This window comes from Varanus komodoensis, unplaced genomic scaffold, assembly GCF_004798865.1.
Source record: "Varanus komodoensis strain SLA01 unplaced genomic scaffold, ASM479886v1 scaffold6_2, whole genome shotgun sequence".
Lineage (NCBI taxonomy): Eukaryota > Metazoa > Chordata > Lepidosauria > Squamata > Varanidae > Varanus > Varanus komodoensis.
In genome coordinates this window covers 2,258,666-2,282,787 of record NW_025336346.1, presented here as the reverse complement: position 1 = coordinate 2,282,787, position 24,122 = coordinate 2,258,666, and positions in this window count along the sequence as shown.

Below are 24,122 nucleotides of genomic sequence, written 5' to 3'. Positions count from 1 at the left end.
GTCCTGTGCCACCCTAAACCTATGAAGTGCCGCAAGGCTCTTTGTTGTTACTGTGGCTGCAGACGAGTGCAACCAACCTTCTGGAATTTGTCTCTGTGTCTTCCAGCTTCTCCGCTCTCCTCTTCCCTTTGAACTTTCATTCTGGAAGCCAGTGCCATCGTGGCACATCCCCAAGCCTTAAAAATAGACCTGCTGTGAGTGTGTCCCACCCTACCACTGGGCTGCTATTTTTAAGCTGGGTGTGCCCATCATGGAAACCTTTGAGGCTCTTTTAGCTGGTCGCGCATGCTGGGATGCCCTATTCTTCCCATTCTCACTTCCCACGGGCTTTAGCAAGCCTTCAGCCGAGAGCCAATGAATCTTTCTCCTGCTGATTGCAGCAACCCCACTTCCCCAGTGCTACTGCGGTGTTGGCTTCCTCTTTGAGAAGCAGGCGTATTCTAGCTATCAGGTTTTTTTTTTTAATGATTGGTAGGATCCACACACAGAGCACAAAGCTGGTATAACTAATGTGTTAAGTAAAAAGCAAGAAGAGAATATTGGCAGTCAGAGACGGAGAGCAGAAACAAAGAGAAGGGTCCTGGAACAAGATGTTGCAATGTTTTCTTCAGGAGGGCTTGGGCTCAGGGTTCTAGTTGCCTCCAGTCAGGGCTCTTGGCTCCTTACTCTAATGAACTATTTTTCTTTTCCAGCAGACAGTCCATCTTCTGGGGTTACTGGGCCTGCTCATTCCTCCTCAATTCATCTAGGGATGGGGAAGGGTGAAGTACACTTTGATTGCACTTCTGCAAACTGTAGGGTTCCCTAAGCATTGGGATTCCTTAGCCCTTGTCCTCCACCCTGCTCCACTCCTGAGTTCACTCTTCAAGGGATGGAAAGGAGGAGACTGCCAGCGTAAGACAACAGCCCTCACTACAGGTGATGCCAAGTGTTTCTCAGCTCCTCTTTTTAATATATATACTCACTACAGTCCACAGCAACACAGAGGAAAACCTTTTTAACCCTACCTGCAGTCTTTGCTCCAGTACAAGTTACAGCCCTTCCCTCGTGTTTTTTTGTCCTGAGGAGGAAGACACACGGGAGGGCAGAACAGGGATGCAATGTGTAATGGGGGGAAATGCTGAGGGGAACAGCAACCCCTCCCCGCCCACTGCTCTTCTGCTGAACATTACAATCTTCACAGTTGCAATTTGTAAAAAGCAATGACACTGGAGCCTAACTATGCCTTCCCTTACCAAAGCTTCCCAGTTAAAAACCACAGACACAGAGACACACCAACTGCTATGGCAGCTGGGTTGTGCTGGCTGATTTTCGTGGCAAAAGCAAAAATTTGAGAGAAGGGGGTTAAATCTTAAACTTTTGGTGTTAAACAACCACCCTCCCTCCAGATCTCATTGTGGCTCTCTTGAACCTAACTCTTGATCCCGCTGAGCTGGGCCCTCTGGCACACTGGTTCAATGGACCTTATACCAGCAACGACAAAGTGCCAGAAGTGCTCCAACTCTCTGTCTACTACATGCATTGGTTTTGTTCCATGCATCAAAGCAAGAGGCCTTCTCAACCTTTGCTCTCCACTTCTCCCAGCATTTGCTCTCTCAATGCCGCTTTGTAACTGGGTGCTCTCAAAAAAGGAAAGCAAAAGGGCCGAGCTGCAAAAGAAAGGCTTCACAGCAGAATCATCCCGAGTCTCTCCTCGTTAGAAAAGAACGTTCGGTCTCCAGTGCCAGGACAGCCGAAGCAGCCAGCAGTGCTCCTTCCACAGCGCGGCCAAACAATTAAAACCAAATGAAAACAACACTATCATTCTCTGAACTAAACATCCTTTTTGCCAGTAATGGAAGCAATCAAGACTGAAAAATGATGGAATTGCTGGATCAGCAGCAAGAACACCCATCCCTGCCAACAATACAGTGAAAAGAGGTCCTTGTGCAGAAGTATTGCACACTCCACTCACTCACTGTAGTGAAATGAATAAAGGGAAATCTCACTAGATTTCAGGTGGGGAGGAAGCCAGTTTCACTCCATGCACTGTTCGTTTGGATATAGAAAGTAGCACCCAGCCCAGCTTTTAGACAAATGGGCAAGTTTAATTAGCATGCATGCATCTAGCCTGGTCATAACTTTCCAGTAAATTGAGTAAGAATGGAAAATAGTCACACTGTACAGCTCATAACCAGAAAGGGAGAGCTGAGTGGTCCATTAGCATGGGGAAGTTCAGAAAAAGTAAATCATATTTTACTGCGGCTGTCCACAAATGCTCCCAAGCAATTTACGTAGGCTTTTGGGGATTATGAGGTAACTAAACGGCTTGGGACCAGGATACCTGAAGGAATGCCTCCTTCCTTATATGATCTCACACCCCTTAAGATCTATGGGAGAAGCCCTGCTCCAGGAACCCTCTCTAAGAGAGGTAAAACGGTCATCAGCTCGGAGTAGGGTCTTCTCTGCTGTGGCGCCCAGACTCTGGAATGTACTTCCCAGAAAGGTACACCTGGTGCCAAGTTTATACTCTTTTAGGTGCCAGGCCAAGACCTTTTTATTTAAACAGTATTTTAAAATTTAACAGCTTTTAAGTTTAGTCACTCTGTTCGTTTTGTGATTTATTGTTCTGTTCTGTTCTATTATTTATTGAAATTGTTGTTTTAATTGTTTTTTTAAGTATTGTAAGCCGTCCTGAGATCTTGTATAATAGGATGGCATACAAAAGCTTTTAATAAATAAATAATACACTCACCAAAAAGCAGCTAAGACAATTAGTGAGTAAGGTAGTCAATTGAGTAGTAAATTACACATTAAGCTACTTTCCCCTTTCTAGGATGGTAAATGAAGGTGAGGAAATACAGGTGTGCCACTGTCTTAGTTAGATGCTGCTTGTAAACAGGCGATTTCAATATGTGGTTCTTTATATCCAGATACCATTTTGATGCACTCTTGGGACACGTCTTGCTCTTGTAGTCATTTCAGATGCATATAAATTACAGGACAATGTTTGGGTGCCAAGTTTAAAGTGCCCCCAGACTGGATTTCTAGGTTGTTGACTTTGAATAGCTTGTACTTGAAACAAGATCATGTACAGAATGCATGCAATCCATTTCACCTGTGCTTTGCAGATTGACAGGCGGCCTTTGTTCCATTATACACTCATTTACAGATTTATTTTAAAGCAGAATTGCACTCTACTTGCATAAGTGCATAACATGCACTTGTGCTTATTTCTCTTCCCAAAAGTGAGCACACGTTCTTCAAGTCCACAGGATCAGCGTGAATCAAAACAATCAAATCTGCTGTGCATTCTGCAGGTTGGATCCACAGAAATTTGAATTCACTTGAATCCATTGGAGATTTGGCCAAGATCCCTACCCTTAAGGAGAAAGGGGGACAGAAAAAAGAAAAAAAAGAGCCCGTATTGAGTTACTACGTCCAATTTTGATGTCTTTCCTTCCTGATCTTTCCTTCTTGGTTCTTTTCTGTCCTGCTATGATAAAGAAGAGAAGGGCTTTCTAATGGATGCCTGCACCATTAAAAACACACGCACCAATGAAAGTTAGCACCGATTGCAAACTACTCTTCTCTGGTATCCAACAGGGCAATCCTAACACAGGGCAGAAAGGGAGATCCACCAGGGCTTCCAAAGATCCCCCAGAGGCCAAGCAGCCAGGGTGGGAGGTTGTATGGGATTTTCTTGTCATTTTTATTTTCTGTTTCTTTTCTATTCTCTCCCACCAAGATCAAATGGGAGATAAGTTGCCTACATCACCCTGATGGAGGTAAGGGACCCAGTCCAGAGGTTCATAGGACAATGCACAGTTATAGTCCCACACACAGTTATGAGGTCAAGGGTAATGCCCTCCCACCCCTTGAGGTCAGCAGCAGATGCCCTTCTCTGGGAACCATCTGTGAATGACATCAGGGGGGTGAGTACCCAGAGGAGGGCTTTCTCTGCGGTGGCGCCCCATTTATGGAATGCGCTCCCCAGAGAGGTCTGCCTGGCGCCGTCGTTATTTGTTTTTCGGCGCCAGGGTAAGACCTTTTTATTTAAAACTTATTTTAATTGTTAATTTATTTATTTAACTAGGTTTTTTTTAAATTTTTAGCCAAGAATGCACTGAGGTTTTATTGCACTGGGGTTTTATTGTATTGTTATTTATTGATGTTTTGTGAGCCGCCCCGAGGCTTTATTGCGATGGGGCACCATACAAATGTTTTAAATAAATAAATAAAAATAAATAATGGGGTATCCTACTTTACAGAGAATAGTCCTCGATTGGAGAGTGGGTCAGAGAACACTCCTCGGTTTGAAGGCACCCCTTATTTGCAGGAATAACGAGTCTGGTTTGGAGATAAGAGACCTTACACTGCCCATCAGGAGCCAGAACATGGTCAGCAAACTGAGTAGCCACATAGGCAGTCCCCCAGTCACAATCTTCCCCACTGCGGTAAAGAAATACAGCACTGTATTTCTATTTAAAGTATAGCCATTATTTCTATATTTGCATCTATGCATGCAAATTAGCACATGGCATGTTTTATGGCAATGCATGCTCCCCCCTCCCCCCAATGTGTAACTGGCCACTCCAGGTTGACTGCAGCCCACCACCAGCAGGAATGTCATGGGCAGCAGAGTTTGGCCCTCAGAGATTCCCACGGATGTCCGTGTGGCCTCCAAGGCCAGTGGCCATCGCTCTCTGGTGCAGCTCATCTCCATGTGGAGAGGGGAGGGTTCACCCCATCCTAGCCCCTCAGGGCACGATCCAAGGGGGCTAGGATTGCCCTCTCAAGTAGGCATGCATGCCCAGGTGCGCATACACGGCTCTCTGCAACTGGGTCACTTGACCAGGAGCCTTGTCGAGCTACTTGGAGTCCCTTCATGCCCTCGACACCTTGTGGCTCAGGCCCGCGGGAGGCCAGTGCCACTCAGTAACAAGAGCTGCTGCTCCTGACTGTGGCTACGAAAATCCTTGTTCTCTTGTGTCGTGTCCCAGCAGGGAACAGGCTGCAGCATTCATCAGAGCCAAGCTGTGATCAAATCCATCCCTGAGAGCCTCGGAGAATTTACGGCCCGCCTGTGTGAGGGAAACAAAGCAAAGCAGCCATGGTTTTGTGTGCCTGTGCGAGCAGGGGAGCAGGGGACATCTTTTCTCTTCAGGACCTTATGTAACTCACACAAGTGTCTTGCAGAACAAAGGACGGCTGCATTTCATTGGGACGTGGGCTAGAAAGGGAGGGCGCTGCAGGGTCTGAAGTGCCAGCTCCCAGGCTGAACAAGGACTGCTGTACAGGGGCAGGCCGTGCCCGTGGCCGCAGGGCAGCCACATCACAGGGGGCATTGATCTTGTCTGGTCCCCTTGCTGAGGAGGGATGGGCCAGTGCAGAGATGTGGGACCACCAAGGCGGCCACCTAAAGCAGGAAGAGGAGCAGCAGAATGGCTCTGAATGGCTGCATGGGGACAGTGCCCCATTTCAGGCAGAGTGGAGTGCTGTCGTGCTGGGACTGGAGCATCCAGACCCAGGTTCAAGCCTGCATCCAACCAAAAATGTCACTGGCCGACCTGGAACTAGCTGCTCTCACTGGAAGCTTGCTCACATTGTGGCCAAGAGTATAAAATGGGTAGGGAGAAAACCCTAAATGCTCCCCTGGACTCTTTGGAAGAAGGATGACAATGTAAACTATATGAAACCCTAACAATAAAATGCTTGAAAAATTGGGGTTGATGTTCCTACACAGTCGTCATCCCAGTGAATGGTCTTGGTCCAGGGATGGCCTCTGTGAAACAGAAGGCTGTAATCCTATGTTTAAATGGGAAAAAGTCCTACAACTCCCAGCATGCCCCAGCCTGGACTTTTTTCTTGCTAAACATGCATAGGATTGTGGCCTAAGTGAGCTATCACCCAGGCTTATTGCATGAATGAATATTGTGAACATGTGGAAAGGAACCACACAAACACACACACGCACACACACACAGAGGGGGGGAGGGAACAATAACCACTATTGCTCTATTTGCTAACTTCTGCTTCCAGGGCTGCAAACAGGGGTACATGCAAATCCATTGTGGAGGCCCAGAGTGCAGTTCACCAGGGATTGCACCCCCGGAAGGAAGTCTGAATAGAAGTAATGAACCAGACCTGGGGGGTCCTGTTGGCAGCCCTCCTGGGCAACCTCTTCATCAAACTGAGCATCCCAGCTCTGTGTGTGTGTGTGTGAGGGGGTGGAGGTGGGAGAAAATCTCCTGAAGCCTTTTTCACTCAGTAGCACATTGCTGGGAATTTCTTCAGCACAATGCAGCCATTTATCACACGTCCCTCAGAGCCCAGAATGCAGACAAAACAGGACCTTGTGCTCCGCCACATTGTCCTGAGTTGCTTGAAGATCCAAAGTGGAGGAATGGGTGCTTTACCCTTGTTCCTCCTTTCTGACCTCTGTGGCAAAGCAAAAGCAAGCATGGCAGTGGTTTGCCAAACTTCAGTTCTGATGTGCTATATCCGTCCCTTACAAGGAAAGTTGCATTGGGCAATGTGATTAACAGTATTCAGATAGTAAGATAGACTATAAATCTGGGACTTTGCAGCCAGAAATGCCATAATTACAGAGCTATGTCTCCAAAGCCAGCACTACATAAGACTGGGGACTCACCTTCTGGATGGGACAGAAGCACTGCCACTAACTCTTCATGGTCTGTCCTTTTCAGTCCCTTCCGCAAGAGTCTAGGCAGAAAAGAGGAATGCCCAGTTATGTTCCTCATTCATCCTTCCCTGGATCAGGAGCTGGTTTATCACACAGTGTTCTTGGTTGGGAAAACTTGGGCCTTCTCTACACAGAGCATTTATTTTGCCCTTGTGATCCTCACGCATGGTAGTTTGCAGTGCTTAATACAGCATGGACATCCTCCAGAATCTTTCCGACGCTTTCCAGCCATTTGAAAATGCTGGAAATACTGGAATTAGTGCTAAGAAGGGTTTATATATTTTCTCAATTCCTCTGTGCCACAGCACCACCTTGTGGTTGTGTAATGGAACATATGGAAAGACAGAGGAAGAAAGCCCCGGGGGTGAGAGGAAATACACAAACATTATGCAGATTCTGGAAGGAGCTTTGGTAAAGTGGTAGTTTAAAGGCCTCATGCAGCGAAACTCTCTGCCTCAGCCTTGACTTTTTCCACACAGAGGGCACTGTGTGAAAGTTGCCTTTCTTCCGTCTTCTTCTGCACAATATTACTTTGCCATGGTCCAGTGGGTGATAATCTGCTAACAAACAAGGAAAAAACTCTGTGCCAAGATGACAAGTCTGGTCACCAGGGAAAGGCTTCAATAGCCCTTCTGTCCCATTCCCTGTGAACAGCAGCTGAGTCAGGGTCTAAAACTTCCCTTGGAGGAGACCAAGGTCCAAAGAGTCACCATGACTTTATCTGGCTTGTGCCTGCTGGCTCCAACGATGCTGCCAGAGCCAGGAGACTTTCCAGTTACATTTCTTAGGGTGAAAAGACTGTCTCTCCCCAGGAAATCAATAAGTGACTTCATGCTTCCCCATTCCTGTCCCTGTTAGTATACTGCAGGCACGGCTATTGCTCCGTGAAGTAGCTGCGGGCTGCCTTGAACCAGTCAAGGAGCACTGGAACCAGCCTCAAGGGGAAACATTGCCCTTTAGAGAAGCCTGGGTAAAGGGGAGTAACCTAGTCTTCCTGCACAAAAACCACAAGAGCTCCTGTTAATTCTTGCAATGCATTTTTCTCCTTAATCTCCTTCAACACAAGTGCTGCTTCCAGCTGCGTTTATAGAATACCTTGTCAGCTTTTTTTGCATGCCCTACTGAGGATCGCATCTTGTAATACACTCCAGGAAGATGTCTGCATGACACCCTATCATTTATGACCTGAGGAAGCCACCTCACTCTGCCCAATGATAGGGCTGGTCCTGAGTATGTGGCTATTGTGGAACAACAGGACGTTTCCCATCTCATCATCTAAAACACTTTGATGGTTCAGGCTGGTCCACCATAGCCCATGAGGAAGAGTGAAGCAATTGCTTGGATGGCACATTTGGATACCATTAAAGGCAGCCAAATATAAGTGCTAAGGTATACCTTTGAGATGTGCTTCCATATGTAGCCTCATGAAAAAAAAAGTCCTGGGCTGGGCTTGCTGGTTGCTGTCTTAAGGCTTGCCTTCCCCAGCCTGGTGTCCTCCAGATGTTCTGGGCTACCACTTCAGGAATTCCTGATCCTTGATCATGCTGCCTGGGGCTGCCTGAAAGGTTTTCCTAAGCAATTCCCAAGTTTCAAGATTTACTGAATGGGTTCAGGCAACAAAATAGCACAATGCATTGAGCATTGTGCATTGAGCATTGGTGTTGAGCTGTATGTAGTCATAGAAACATGGGTTATAGTGTTGTCTGAACTGAGCCAAGTTACCAGCCTATGATGAGCAACCCACTGCCCACAATCCAACACCAAACCATAGTTTCCTTCACACCTTGTTAGCACAGCTATATTCACACAACAACCCACATTTCAACATTTCACGCTCAACCCATACTCATCCCTTGAGCAGAGGTTATTTCACTGTCGGACCCCAGCATTTGTGTTCCTCAGTGGTGTTTGCCAAACAGGTTAGGAAGTCCTGAGCATCTTCCATGAACTCAGTATAGGCGTTACTGCTGGGGAGTGAGATTCATACTGGAAAGCAAACCTGAGATGGCTCCACCGTCCCTTTCTGGGTGCCTCTCCACTGTGGCATTGCATGCAAGTGAAGATTCTCCTCGCTCAGCTTCCTCAACACTCACTTGTCCTAGGTGATTTAAAAGGTGTGATGCAAATGCCTATGCAGAAATTGGAGACGCCCACTTTAATTTCAGAAATAGCAGTATTCATCCCCTCTGCCCCAAAGCTTCAGAGAAGGTAGCCATCCTTCTGGAACAAAGTGAGATCTAAACTGTAGACTAAAATGCCAATCAAAATGCAAGTTAATTGTACACTAGCCTCCTCCCCCAGCCCCATAAAGCAAAGCGAAAATGTGAATGTGTAACCTTTGAACTCCACTGAATTCCCATCATAAGGCTTGATCTGCACTGTTTGATAAGGCCTGTTTTGTAGGTTTTATCAGAGAAGATTGCTAGGAAACCCCAGTTGTTTAGGGAGGGGTCAGGATGGACTGCACTGCTTAATTAAGATGGAGTAAAGATTAGGCCCTCACAGGTAGCTCTCCGCTGCAGTTCCATGAACAACCTAGTGCGTATCAAATCAGAGCAATGTAACTGCTGCTTATTTCCATTGGGGTGCAGTCCTCTTGCTTCCACCCTTGATGCACGTACACCTCCAAACTCAGAGGCTTCCATGCATCCAGTGTATGGTGCAAAGCACAGTGATCCCTGCAGCTGCTGCATGTCATCATGTATTTCATCTAGATGGCCACTCTTGCCTTTCTAGATAAACCAGCACAGTGGAAGGAAGGTGCCATTTGGATGTGGTGTGAGCTGTCCGTCCAAGCCTCCAGCTCACCTGGACTCCTGCCATGTTCCTTTTCTGCCTTTCCAAAACTGATTTATGACCTTGGAGAGGAGTTTGGCATGGCTTCCTCTATACCAGCTGCCAAGGGGAGGGTGTGGGCTTGGAATTCAGAGTAGCAGCTCTGAGGTTGCAAGACCTAGGAGCTGAAGCTCCAAATAGTCCGATGGCCCCCAGATAATGTCAGGAGGCCATAGGATTGCACTCTTAATTGTGTTTTCTATTTATTTGCTTTTATGTTAGATCTTAAGGGTTTTTTTAACATCCAGATTCTACTTCTAGGTGCTTTGATCACTGTTCTTTGGCAGAAATGTAGAACAGAAATTACATAAATTAAATAAAATGACATCTTGCTACTGCAAAGCAGCCAGGCTAACTTCAAAGACTTCTGGTTGGGGCAGAAACTACACTTCATTTTATCTCAATAAATTCTTCATTGAACAAGCTACCTACTTGTATCTAGTTATCATGACTTTTATTTGTCCCTTAAGTCTAAAATTCAGCCCCATCTGGACCTGGAATTTATGTATGTATGTATGTATGTATGTATGTATGTATGTATGTATTTATTTATATCCTGCCTTTTTCCTCAAAAGGCTCAAGGCAGCTTACATCATTCTCCTCCTCCATCTTATCCCTACAACAACAACCCTGTGAGGCAGGTTGGGCTGAGAGTCTGTGACTGGCCCAAAGGTACCCAGTTGGTTTCATGGCTGAGGGGGACTAGAACCCAGATCACCTGAGTCCCAGTCCCACGCTCTTAACCACTACGCCACACTGGCTCTCTGTACTATCTCTGTAGTCTGCCTTTTGCAAAGGGAGTACCAGGTTGAGCTGCAGAAAAAGCAAGTCACAAACTTTCCTGATTGGGCAAGATATCTAGTTAGCTACTTTGCTTAGGTGATGGTCTAGTGCAGGGGTCAGCAACCCGCAGCTCTGGAGCCGCATGTGGCTCTTTCATCCCTCTGCTGTAACTCCCTGTCGCTCAAAATATGTGTGACAACCGCCAATGTGTGACACCCGCCGGCACGTGATTTATTGAGCTTTTCGACCCCCGGTAGGCCAACCATGGATAAATCCAAGAAAATAAAAGTTTCAGAAGGAAACAGAACATTCAATGGTACGTGGGCAGATTCATTTGCTTTCACTGCTGACGAGACTGGTTTACCAATATGCTTAACATGTGGTGAGAAATTGGCAAACAACAAAAAGTCGAATGTTGCAAGACATTTCCAGAATAAACACACAGCCTTTGCTGAAAAATATCCGGATGGAGAGGAGAGAAAAAAAGCCATTTCGGAACTGATGTGGAAGTGGATCTGAGCAAAAATCATTTCAAGAAGTGGATGAAGTCTGCAAATTCAACTACATCTGCTAGTTTTGTGGCCACTCAGGAAACAGTCAGGCACAAAAAGCTGCAAGTGGATATTTTAAGTTCGGCTTTTAATTTCATAAATACAAGGAGGACTCAAATAGACTTTGAGCATTTTATTTGAAAGTTACCTTCAACCCAGTGTCTTTTTTTTCAGAGTGCAAAATGTTTTTGTTGCATGCAGAAAAAAAATTGTTTTCTCTGTAGCAGTTCATTGATTTCATAAATGCAACACACTATAGTTTTTTTATACATAGCATAAAGATAAAAAACGATATATACAGTGTTATCTTCATTTCAGATGTCAAAAGGGTTTTGCGGCTCCCGGTGTTTCCTTTTCTGTGGGAACTGGGTCCAAATGGCTCTTTGAGTGTTTAAGGCTGCCGACCCCTGGCCTAGTGGTTAGAGTGTAGACAAAGATGGGGAAGATTGAGGCTCAGATCATCTCTTTGCCACAAAGTTCCCTCGGAGATGTTGGCCTATTTGCCCATTCTCAGCCTGACCTACTTCAAAGAGTTTTACAATTTGTAAAATGCTGCAATCCTAACAGACAGTACTGTTCCAGGAAGAGCTGAAGTTGGGTCAAGCTGAGTTTATATGCATACAAATGTGCACAGATCAGGTCGGCTGGGCTAGTCATTGCGATGTGACTTTCACCAGGTTTAGCACCTGCCTTCGGAGGCGTAGGGCAGGCTCTGAGCCCAGCCTCACACATTTGCAGCAATCTCCAACACGCACCTTCCCTTCCCTTCGGCTCCAACTCCAGGTTCTGCTGTCTGATGCAGGAGAGGTTCTTCTTTCTCTTCAGGAAGTTTGAAACGCCAAGGACCCCAAACAGTGCTGGTCATAATAGTTCCCCAGTGCACAATTCCAGCTCTGCCTTGGTTTTACTTAATACACATGATGTAAGTGCTGCTACCCCTGTGGCCGTTCATCTAGACCACGTGTGGTGCCCAGAGCAGTGTCCGCTAAGGCAACCCATTTGTAGATGCTTCTTCCAGCGCATTTTCAAAAGGAGACAGAAGGTCGCATTTGGAGCCCCATTCTGCCCCTGCTCAAATGCACTCTGGAGGAGGTGCCAAAGGAAGCGTTTGAAGCAAGGACTTATGGTTGTAGGCCATACCTCCGGCCCTGGGGTGGAAAAGGCAGGCCAAGGGCCAACGGGCCAGAAACAAATGCAGTGGTCTAAGATGAGCTGAGGGAGGCAGCTGGGCATTCTGGGGAGGGTGGAGAAAGATTCAAGAGGCCACGGGAAGAAGACCTGGTCTAAGGTAGGCCGTTGGTTGGGTACTAGAGCAGAGAGACAGATATGGAGGGAGGGTTACCAAAAAGGGAGGGGATGCATGCAAAATAAGACAAGGCTCTTTAGCAGCATCTCCCAATGGGCTCTGATGCGAAGCTTTTATGGGGCCTGGGCCTGGTGGATCTCAGTTTACTCAGTCAGCAAGGTCAAGTGACAGAGAGACCTTCCTGACCAACTGAAACTCATGAAAAATAAAAGAGAAGGAAAGACCTGTTACCTATAACAGTAATTTGTAAAACAGCTGAAATTACACACAACAAATTTGCAGGTAAAAGTCAAATACTGACTAAAATTGAGCCAACTGTACTGTAATATCCATGGAGTTATAAGGGCAGACTGTACATGCCACAGTTCTATTAGAAATGCCACCATCTCTGACTAATAAGACAAAAGGTCTACAGTGCAGGTATTTTACCTGAAGTAGTTTGCAACCTTCAGTGGTGAGATTTTGGTTATGTCTTATACATCATTATATTGCTAAAATACAGTTACTTGTCTGTAAAATGGGCCATTCTTTCCCAGTACTTTATTTCTCTTCTGTCAGCAGACTATGTCCAAGTCTGGACGGCCTCCTTCCCCTGCAGTGTATATATACTTGACCCTGCCTGGTATACTTGGTTTGCTAAGGATCTAAATTGCTCCCTAGGACATCTGTTGTGTGTGTGTGTGTGTGTGGGGGGGGGGGGGGGTTAGATTGACTTTAGGGACAATCCTATGCAAGTTTAGACAGGAAAAAACCCTACAAGCCCTAGCATGCCCCAGCCGTTTTTCTGCTAAACTTGCATGGCTGTGCCCCTTTAGACTGATGACATGCTCAGTGAAAGAACATTTCAGTTCTTACAAGTCAATCAAAGGCAGAACAGAGAGTCCTGGCCATTGGCCTTTGATAAACTAATCTTGCAGGAGACAGGCCAGCTTCCTAAGGACTGAATCCCTTTGGTCCTAACAAAGCTGGGTGTTGATGTTCTTCATCAGCTCCTCGCTGCATCAGAGCTGGATGTCCCTGAGATGGCATCATCTCCGCCCTGACCACTCTGGGAGCCTTGTGGGGTCTGCAGGACTCCACACAGATGCCAAGAGCCAGGTCCACAATGGTTCCTTTGGCACCAGTGCGGTGCGGCTCAGCCCGCCATGAAAATGAGCTGCTCCACCCCCCGGTTGCCATTACTTTCTCAAGAGCCTGGCAAAAAATAAAAAAGGCCACTTTTGTCCCCGTGTCCAGAATGACTCAAGCCCACTCAGCAGTTTGTCAAAGGCTGGAGCTTTGAGAGGAAGATTAATTATGAAACTTCAGGGAGACACAAAATCTGAGATCACACTGAGACCCTTTGACCGCTTCTGGCTCTCTGTTCTGCTTTGAGGAAATTCTCATGAAGAAAAAGACAAATCTCTCTCCATCATAGAGCCAAGAGCGCCAAAGAAGCTGAAGTTAACACACAGAGCTCTGCTTCTGTTATCGGGCCAGTTTTTACAAAGCCTATTGAAATGAATTTGCAGAGGAGATGAATTTGCTCTCTTACAAATTGCCTTTCTTTACCTTAATTCCAAGTACCTGGAAGACCTCAGTGAAGCCAGAAGAGACCATCACAACAGGAGAGATCAGATTCTCAAGTTAAGATGGCTGTGGGGTGCGGGGTGAAGTAGGGATGCAATTTTTGCTGTTGCAAACCGTAGGCAGTGATGGCATTGAAGGCTCAGGCCGATGTCCTTGCCCCCAGGAATCAATGAGGATCTTTTCTGCTGCAAGCCCCACTAGTACTGCTCTGCTCACACATTGCACCAGTACACCCTGCTTGCATCATGATTCAGAGAAGAACTGGGGGCAAACAAACTATTTCTGTCCTAGTCTTTCAATATGTCTAGCCAGTTGGACATTTATTCAATAGTTTTAAAAATAATCTAATCTGTTTGGAGGACTTGAGACAACTGCAAAAAGCAGGGGTGAGCAAGTAAGGGAGGTCTGAGGGCCATTTTCACCCAGACTTTCCTCCAGACCACAGGACCTGGGATTTAATTCTGTGATTATCGCAAAGACCAGAGCTCAGTGATATGTGCAGCCATGCTTTTCTGGAAATAGAAACACATTTACCTTCACTCACATTTTCCTTCACTTCTCTCACTCTGGAAGTTTGTATGTATTCCCTAAAAGGTGTGATCACAGATCTATATAATACTAATTGCAAATCATCCTCATCTTCATCTAGCTTTCATGGAGAGCAATCCTATGGCTCCCTAGATAGCATCTAGATAATTTGGATCCCTGGATCTGAAGTCAGCAACAGCTCCTACCTTGGAGCTGGGAATCTACACTTGGATTCCCCTCCCCCATTGCAGCCAGTGCAGAAAGACCTGTCCAAGCTGCTTCTCTGGCCTTGGAAAGGGGGCATCCTGGTGGCAGGGCAGGGGAGAAGACTGGGGAAGCCAGGATACAATGCCTCTCTCTCCCCACCCCTCCATCGTGACTCAGAGCAGGGGGAGGTGGAGATCACCTCGGCCATGGTGCTCACGATGCACAGGGTGCTGGAGGGGTGTTCAGGGTGTTACGTGCACTGAGGGTACAACCCACAGGGCTGTGCAATTAGACATCTTTCTCAAGAAAAGGTAGCTTCCAGTAAGTTTAAAACACATCACATTTAAAACAGCAAAGGATACGCAACCACTGAAATACTGCAACCCCATAAAATAGGGTGGGCAAGTACTTTTATCAAACTTGGGACTCTTTTTATTATTGGCTAGAGAAATGGGACTTGGCTTAGATTTAAATAAGTTTTTAAGATATCATAAATGAAAAAAGAAGGGTGTGGGGGCTGACCCAGCGGGCTCAATGTTTTTGATGATGGATGTTGTTTGTAGTTTTCTTTTTGTTTTTTTAGGATTATAATTTCAAATAAAACTTATTTTTTAAAAAATAGGGTGGGCAAGTGAGTGATGTGTGGGGGCCTTATTTACCTCCCAGGTACACTCCCTGGTACCTCCCCACAAAAATAAACCAGAAATTCAGTGGAACACTGCAGAAATTCAGCAGGACACCACTCCATGATGCAATTTATCCCTACAAGGGATAAATTTGGCGCTGGATAAATTTGGTGCTGGAGTTGACTCTTTTAGTTCTTTGTAGTGGCTACAGAGGACTTCTCTAAATGAGGTATTTACTCTCGAAACAGGTTAAATGTAATGCTCTTAGCTCTCCATAACTACTAGCAACTTCTGTTGCTGCTTACTCACAAGGCGTGGTAAGGAGGAAGTCAAGGTAAAGGGCAGAGCAGGGAGTAAAAGGGCTGCATTCTGTATCCTGCCCAGCCCTACGCAAAAATAGAAGTTCACAACCAATTCAACTGATGCATTAGAAAGCCCACAACACCTTAAGACAGAAAATCCCAGGTGTATAAAGAATTATGTACTTTTTTTCTATCGTGAATATAGTTTTGATCGATTTCACTGAGTGACCTTGAGGTTCATTATGAAAATCGGTGTTTTCATCTTCTTCATATTGTGGACATCAATCTCTATCATGGTACCCCTAAAACGTCACCATCATCTTCTCCTACGCAAGAAGTTCCACATTTTTAGCCTTTCCTTATACAGCAATTACTCCAATCCCGTGATCATTTTGCTTTCCCTTTCTGGCAGGCCTTCCATTTTCTATGGTATCTGTTTTGAGATGGGACAACCAGAACTCCTTATACTCAACAGCCCACTTTGCATGTCAGAAACATCTCGTGGTTGGTTGATACTTAAAGGAACAGATGAGCAATCAGCTCCACTGAGTTTAACAATCCAGGGCTGCTTAATGTTTGTAAGTCTCTGGGCTGTGTCTAGTTATGTTTGAACCTGGAATTGAAGATTTTTGGGAAGGAATAATCCAGATTTGCAATCTATAAACAACTATGAGTTACAACTCTGGTTTGTCCTTTCTTGAGCAATCTCCAGTTCCAGATTTGGACATCATGATAACCAAGGGATGTAATATCTATGGGTTGTTTAACTCAGCAGGAACAGTTGGTTGGTCAAGAGCTCACACTCTTGCTCCCTCAGACTCATTTGTGTTAAAACAAACCCTGAGTCTCCATGACATGTGAACCAAGCCACAATATTTCAACACTTCAATTCGTATCCCAATATGAAGTCCCTTTCCCAATAATTTGTAACATGAAATCTATATTTTTAAGAACTCTGTTGACATTTTCATTAAGCCTTTTGCTACAGCTCCAAGCTCACTTTCCAAGCCATTTCCAATCCCATTAAAATATACTGTATGTCTATTTGAGATATTTTGGTGCAGGGGAGAGATCATTCTGGAGTTCTTTGCAGCCTCATTCAGTTTCACCATTCTGCAATATTTGAGTGGTATCCACAGACTTGGCTACCTGACTACCTGGTAACTTCTTAATGTTAAATACACCTGTCCTAAAGAAGATCCTTGGCAGAAGACCGTTGCAACTTCCTCTTTGCTTCCTATTCTTTAATCAATTACAGATCAAGAAGAGAAGTTAAGTTTACTCATGAGTTTTGGGAGTGGGGCAGATCAGTATAATTGGTCACATAGATGGGAATAAGGACTGTTGCTAAGAGTTCTGTGATGTGCGAAGGTCCAAGATGTCGAAACTCTTTCTACCCAAGAGCTGAATCCCAGTTTCAGAGAAGCTCTGGAAATGGGTGGGACCAAAGGCTAAGAGGTGAGGCCAAAAATATTAACACATTTCAGCTAAAAATGTATACTTCCATGAACTAAGCCATATGAGAAGCATTTCGCTTTTGTAAAATGGGGAGAACCTGCAGAAAAACAAGGAAACACCAAGACAATAATGACCAAGAGAAAGTGGGGTTCGGTGCTCAGATTATTCATCCTTTGTTTAAGATGGCCACTGTGTTTGTGGCCGAAGTAATGTTAGAAACAAGGATGGCGTATGATACAAAGGCAAGGAAGCGATGTGTCAGCCTTCCTTAACCTAGTGTCTTTCACAATTTTCTACATCATTCCCAGCAAGCATGACAGTGACCATGATGGGAATTGTAGTTCAATACATTTGGAACTGGGCATAGAACCACTGAATGGTTCAAAATTGAGAAAGGAGTTCGGCAAGGCTGTATACTGCCACCCTGCCTATTTAACTTATATGCAGAGCACATCATGAGAAAGGCAGGGCTAGATGAATCACCAGTTGGAATTAAGGTTGCTGGGAGAAATATCAACAACCTCAGATATGCAGATGATACCACTCTATGGCAGAAAGTGAAGAGGAACTAAAGAGCCTCTTGATGCGGGTGAAGGAGGAGAGTGCAAAAGTTGGCTTGAAACTCAACATTAAGAAAACTAAGATCATGGCATCCGGTCCTCTCACTTCCTGGCAAATAGATGGGGAAGAAATGGAAGTAGTGACAGATTTTATTTTCCTGGGCGCCAAGATCACCGCAGATGGGGACTGCAGCCAAGAAATTAAAAGACGCTTGCTCCTGGGGAGGAAAGCTATGGCAAATCTAGATAGCATACTAAAAAGCAGAGACATCACCCTGCCAGCAAAAGTGCGTATAGTCAAGGCTATAGTTTTCCTAGTTGCAATGTATGGCTGTGAAAGCTGGACCATAAGGAAGGCTGAATGCTGAAGAACTGAGGCCTTTGAATTGTGGTGCTGGCGGAGACGCCTGCGAGTCCTTGGACAGCAAGGCGATCAAACCAGTCAGTCCTAGAGGAGATCAGCCCTGACTGCTCTTTAGAAGGCCAGATCCTGAAGATGAAACTCAAATACTTTGGCCACCTAATGAGAAGGAAGGACTCCCTGGAGAAGAGTCTAATGCTGGGAAAAATTGGCAGCAAAAGAAGAAGGGGACGGCAGAGGATGAGGTGGCTAGGTGGAGTCACTGAAGCAGTTGGCATGAGCTTAATGGGACTCTGGGGGATGGTGGAGGACAGGAAGGCCTGGAGGAATGGGGTCGCGATGGGTCGGACACGACTTCGCAACTAACAACAACAACATTTGGAACAAAGCAGGTGGAAAGCTGCTGTATGTCATTGCACTGAAACACAGTGCAGCAGGGCAGCAAGTTAACATTCTGCTTAAGCAAATGTTTGGTTTCTATCTTACTTGAGTCAACAATTTTGTTTTATATCACTTTTCCCTTGCTGACAATTAAACAATCAAAAATTTCAGTGTTTTGGCATGTGTATGAGACTTTTGATGCAACTATTCTGTTCTTCCAAAAGCTGTGAGAGTCATTTTAGCTAATTGCATGCTTGTAATGATTTTGCAGCCAACTCTACAGAACAAGAAGCAAGAGTGAATTCTGGGCTGCAGATTTTATTTGGATCCAGACAAGCTGCTGTGAATTGCCTTGGGTTTAACAATTGCCACAAGATTATTGGGATCTTTTACACATTTAAAAGATCCAAAAACATTTGGATCTTTTATACATTTAATAGCATTATCATAAAATGTATACATTTTGGAATTTGGTAGTACTGTGTGCTGGCTATAGAATTCCTATGGATCCCATACATCTGCTGTTGTACCACCCAGATGGATTTGGTGAGATGTGGATTTGAAAATCGTTTGTTAATGTGCTAATTTCTGCTGGAATTCCTGTTGCTTATTGGAAGAGAATCACAGCTTTTCCTATATTAAAGTGATTCCATTAATTTGAGATATAGCTAAAATCTCAAAAACATATAAATGAGAAGGTTCTGTTGAGAAAACTGCATTTTAGAATGATACATTTCAGAACTATCAATATTTTTCTGGACTTCAACTGCTCATACATAGCTGGCTGTGCATAGTTATAATACTTGTAAATACATATTTACAAGTATTATACTTGTAAATACTTGTATGCCATATTGTTGATTAGCATACTTTGGGAAAAAAAGCATAGAATGATCTTGTGTTTTAGAGCTGCTGAAACTGAACAGAGCAGGATGTGGGCAGAAATGTAATTCTGTGCTGGCAGACTGCCACTTAGGTGGAATATAGGAAGGAAGTGAATGACTTTGAAAGCTAGGTTTGGATCCAGGATTTGTCTGGTTGGTGTGTGTGAGAGAGGGAGGGAGGAAGGAAGGGCTCTGCTTGTGGAAGGCCCCCCTGTCCAATTCTGGGGGGTTTTCCCTGCTCCTATATCACAACTCATCCCATTCAATAGGGTCTCCTGACTCTCTGCATCGTCTTTTCAGGGAACTAGAGAAGCAGTTGCAGGAAGAAGGGCATGGAGACATCCGCTTTCATCAGTGCTGTTGATTCAGTTTAAATTCACTTTCCAGCTCCTGCAGTCTAAACCAGCCAACCAAAGCCTAGCAGCTGAACATCCATATCTTTGGGGGCGAGGCACAAAAAAGGCAGTTCATCATATATTTGAGTGCTGCAGTTACACCAGTTCAGAAGAATGTCTGTTGGAGGCCTTGTGGGCGGAACCCTCTGTGAACAATCTGGAGACACTGTCTAACCTCACGCAAGCTCTCTCTGTCATTGTGCCAAGAACTCAGGCTTCAGGCCCCTGTCATTTCACAATCCCATTCCCAGGCAGCGCATTGTGGGTTCCTGACTCTTGTCACACAGCTGGACTGGAGCCCTCGATTTTCAGGAGGCAATATTTCAGGTCAATGACTGTGGTGATGGCACTTGAACTATTATTCCCTTCTGTATTTGTCTACTTAAGCTCTTGCATCTGTTTTTCAACCTTAGTTGCTGAGGTGGCTTACAACTAAATTAAAAATCTCCTATGAAACAAATATATGTGGCAAAAAATAAATAAAAGACAGCAAAATCCAATAAAAACAATGCAAACAAAGCAAAAGCAGCTGCACACACCAAGCTTAAAATGTGTCAGACCAAGACAGAAAACACTGGAAAGTTCCTAGAACTCTGTTGAATAAATAGCAGCATTTTAACTGGCTCCTATTGGTTACCAGGGAAGGTGCTAAATGAAATGGCAGAGGGAGGGTAATTCTACAGTCAAATTGCCATGGCTAAGTATTCCCTGCCCCTTATTGCCACTCACCTTGCTTTCAAAGATAAGAGCACTTCAGGCAGAGCCTCCAATGAGGATTTAAATAACTGGGCCATTATGTAAGAGGTAAGTAGATAGTCCTTCTGCCCGTTCCATCTCAAGCTATTTATTGATACTTGCAAACAAACCAGAAGTCCCTTCTTCCCTAATCAACCCATGTTATAGTATGTGGTATAGACAAAGTCCTCTGGTCTATACCACATCAGAAGGCAAGTCAGGAAATCACATGTCTGAATGACAACACAGCCCTCCCTGCTGAGAACGCTAGCAGGCCAGGAGAAAGGTGAGTCTAATGTTTTTCCCTTCAAGCCAGCTTCCCATGCATAGGGCATTCTTTGGGGTGAGAAGGGAGAGAGTCAAATATGCCGGCCCTGCCAAACTTGTAGTAGGAAGCAGCACAGTCTCAGGAGGTGTCTACCTTGTGCCTTCCATAAATGTATGGTTATGACTTAATGGATGAAGAGTACGGTGATGCCACACTCAGGTAATGGCCACCACCATGAACTGACTACAGTTCTCTGTTGCTGCCCACCATGCCTCAACTGTATTAATAGGGTAGTTGGGTACCATGTGGCTGTTATGCAATGGGTTGAGTCTGAACAGCTAGGGCTGCAACTAACCCATCATCTGTGGAAGAGGTCCAGTGACTGGTCCCTGCCTCTTTTTGAGCAGCTTACTCAACAAACTGAATTTCTCATCCTTGGCCATGGGCTTCCTTACTTCAAGATGGGAAGATTTCTCAAGGGCTGGCCTGGAGAAACCATTTCCTGATAAGGAGGTTTGGAGCATCCTGGTCCTGATGCCCATTCTATGAAGCACTGCACAGATTCGTTCGGCAGCTCGCTCAAAGGACTAAGCCTCTTTTGTTCCGTTGCATGGCTCTGATCCAAAGGAAAAAGCACTGCAGTGCTGCATCCCATCTGGGGAGCTACACTAGCCCATCGGAATCTCAGCATCCCTTGCACAATGGGTTTCTTTGTGGGGACGTCTGGCAGCCCAGAACGTAATGAGGAGGAGAGCTCTTTCAAAGGGCACCAGGCCCTCCAGCTTGAGTGTCAGCCTGCAAGAGGGCTTTTGACACTGGCATGATATGGTCAAGGCCTTTTCCTCCTGCCTAACTGATGGGGCAGACCACCTCCCCTCCATTTGCCTCCATGGCTGTAGGACATTATCTCAGAGTTCCCATTGCATCATCCTCAGCACATCTCAGCATCCTCAGCCCATCTCATCATAGTTTTAAGCTAGCTTTATCTTGCATGTGTGTATGTGTTAATTTTTCAAAACCTTTTGTTAACACCCCAAAGAGCCTCGGCTACTGGATGATATAAAAATGAAATAAATAAATATTTTCCTGTTGACTTTGTCTTCTTTTCTTGCCATCCCTTAACAGAAGACCAAGTTCTATGACCCTGTTCCCCGATAACAACATTCAAGAACCACAAGACAAAGATTTAAAATAAAATTCAACATCATGCATTCCCGTAGCTTGAAGTATTTCGGATTCACAGAACAAACACCAGCTAAACGTTTCCCTTGGTTTTCATTTAAGAAGGTTGTTTAAAGGGAGTGGTGATTGGAAGAGACACCAGTGGGGCCACATTACAGATCCCTTTTCTAATTCAGACATCAGTGCTTAGATATCACAGTTTCTCGTGTTCTGACAGTTGACATGGCAACTAATGCTCGATTCATGGCGTCTTCTGGCACCACACATCATAAAGACATTTCCGTCTGCACTAGAGCAGTTCTTCACTTCAGTGTTGCTATTCCTATAAAGAGTCCTTGGGCCAGGTTTGCCCAGCTGGTTTGGAAATTCACAGCAAGATGGCCATGAGGCACAGGACTGGAATGTGACTGAAAGAGACAGCCCACAGGGAATCAGGCTGAAGGCCTTATACTCCAGGACAGAGAATGTGTGGAAATTGGGGAGTGAAATGGAAAGATTCTCAGGCATTTTGGAAGAACATTCCACTTAATTCAGCTCCTACTAGGCTAATGGGGCCTTCTGTGGGTTTTATAGTGTCACAATTCAATAGAATCCTCACCTGCATTTTACTCTTTTATGAAGTGTCATGAGTTAAACATTATTCTTTTCCTACACAGAAAACATTTCTATTTAGGAGAAACTATGTAGAAATTCTCTATAGATTACTCTTCCTCCCTCCCTGTAAGTGTATGCATATACTGAAAGCAACTGTCACACGTAACAATCTAGAGAGAGATTTTGCACTTTTCTCCTGAGGAAGTAATAGAATTACTTTATTTCCTTGCTTTATACCAGCTCAGTATATAGGGATTTTGTTAAATCCATTCTGTTTGTGTTTTGTGGATTCCCAGGCTTCTTTCATTCAGTCATCTGATCACAAATGGAAACAATTTTTGCGGGATCACAAGTGCAAAGTATTTGAGTTTCATCTTCAATATCTGGCCTTCTGAAGAGCAGTCAGGGTTGATCTCCTCTAGGACTCACTGGTTTGATCACCTTGCAGTGCAAGGGACTCGCAGGAGTCTTCTCCAGCAGTCTTCTCCAACGGAGAAGAGTCTTCTCCAACAGATACCAATATCTGTTGGTATGTACCCATTATTTGCTCATCATCAACCTTGCTGTTGTGTACGTGACTCAGAACCTATAAAACACTCTGTATATGCTCTTACAGTTTGTAGTTGGTTTCACTTCTACCCAGCAGTGCTGTTCATAAAGTTTGTTTCTGCAGAGGGGTTTCTGGGGCGCAATCCAATACATCTGCTAAGGTTCATAACAAAAACATCCCCCTGTGGATCCGAGCGTGCATTCCTGTGGGCTGCTAATTTGGGATGTCCCGAGAACATCAAGCCCAGAATCCTTGACTCTGAATGAGGTTTCACCCATGAGTGACTCCCTGGCAGAGCTCTTTCCTCTCCCCCATGAAATGGTCTTTTTCAGGTGGGATTATGAAGTCCAGAATCTGGGACTGGCTGTCTCCAAAGTCTTTCATTACCACTGAGTCTATGGTTCTGATGCTGGAAGCACAGCATGTTAGTTGCAAACCAAATTCAAAGGAATGAAAAATACATTTCCAGAATGGGAGAAGGTGCATTGGAGCCCAGAGACTCTCTTTTTGTACTATAGCATTAAAAGGATTTGAAGTACAAAGATAAAAAGCAATTTTCTGAAAAGAGAAGTTTGTACGGCTGCCCATGTTTAACATTGCACCGGACATGAAATCAAACCTGTTTCTCTGTACCATAAAACTCCTTCCTTCTTCACTAGAGGAATCTGCACTTATCGAAGCATAAATCATAGAAATTACCCCTGTAACAAAATGCACTATTGTAACTGTAATGCAGACTTAAGAGATTTCATTCTTTTCTAGTCATTAGGGTACAGGATTGTTGATCCGCTTAGGATTTCTTTCTTTCTTTTTAAAGAAGGGAAAATATCAATAACATTGGTACATTTCCCCCTTTCCTTTTTTAATTTTTAATGATGACAACTCTCTGCTCTGCTAGGTAACCAGCTAATCATGTAGAGCAGGGGTGTCCAACCTTTTGACTTCTCTGGGCCCCATTGACAGATGAAAAATTGTCTTGGGCTGCACATTAAATACACAAACACTAACTAAAGGTGATGAACAATAACAACAAAAGGTCTGTGCATAATTTTTGTGATATCTGCCACTACCATGCGTACAAATAGCATACATACATTTATTTTATGTGACATTGCAACACCATGTCATTGTCTATGAAGTTCACACTTGAGAACTTCACAATTGAGTTACCCACCCCGCCATGCAAAAAAATCTCATTGCTTTAACTAAGTTTACAATTTTATGTTGGGTCACATTCATAGCCAGCCTGGGCCACATGTGGCCTGTGGACTGCAGGTTGGACACCCCTGATGTAGAGAATTAAAAATATGCCCTAAAGGTGCATTCCTGCTTCTCTCCGAGAATAACGGATCTCACCATTTG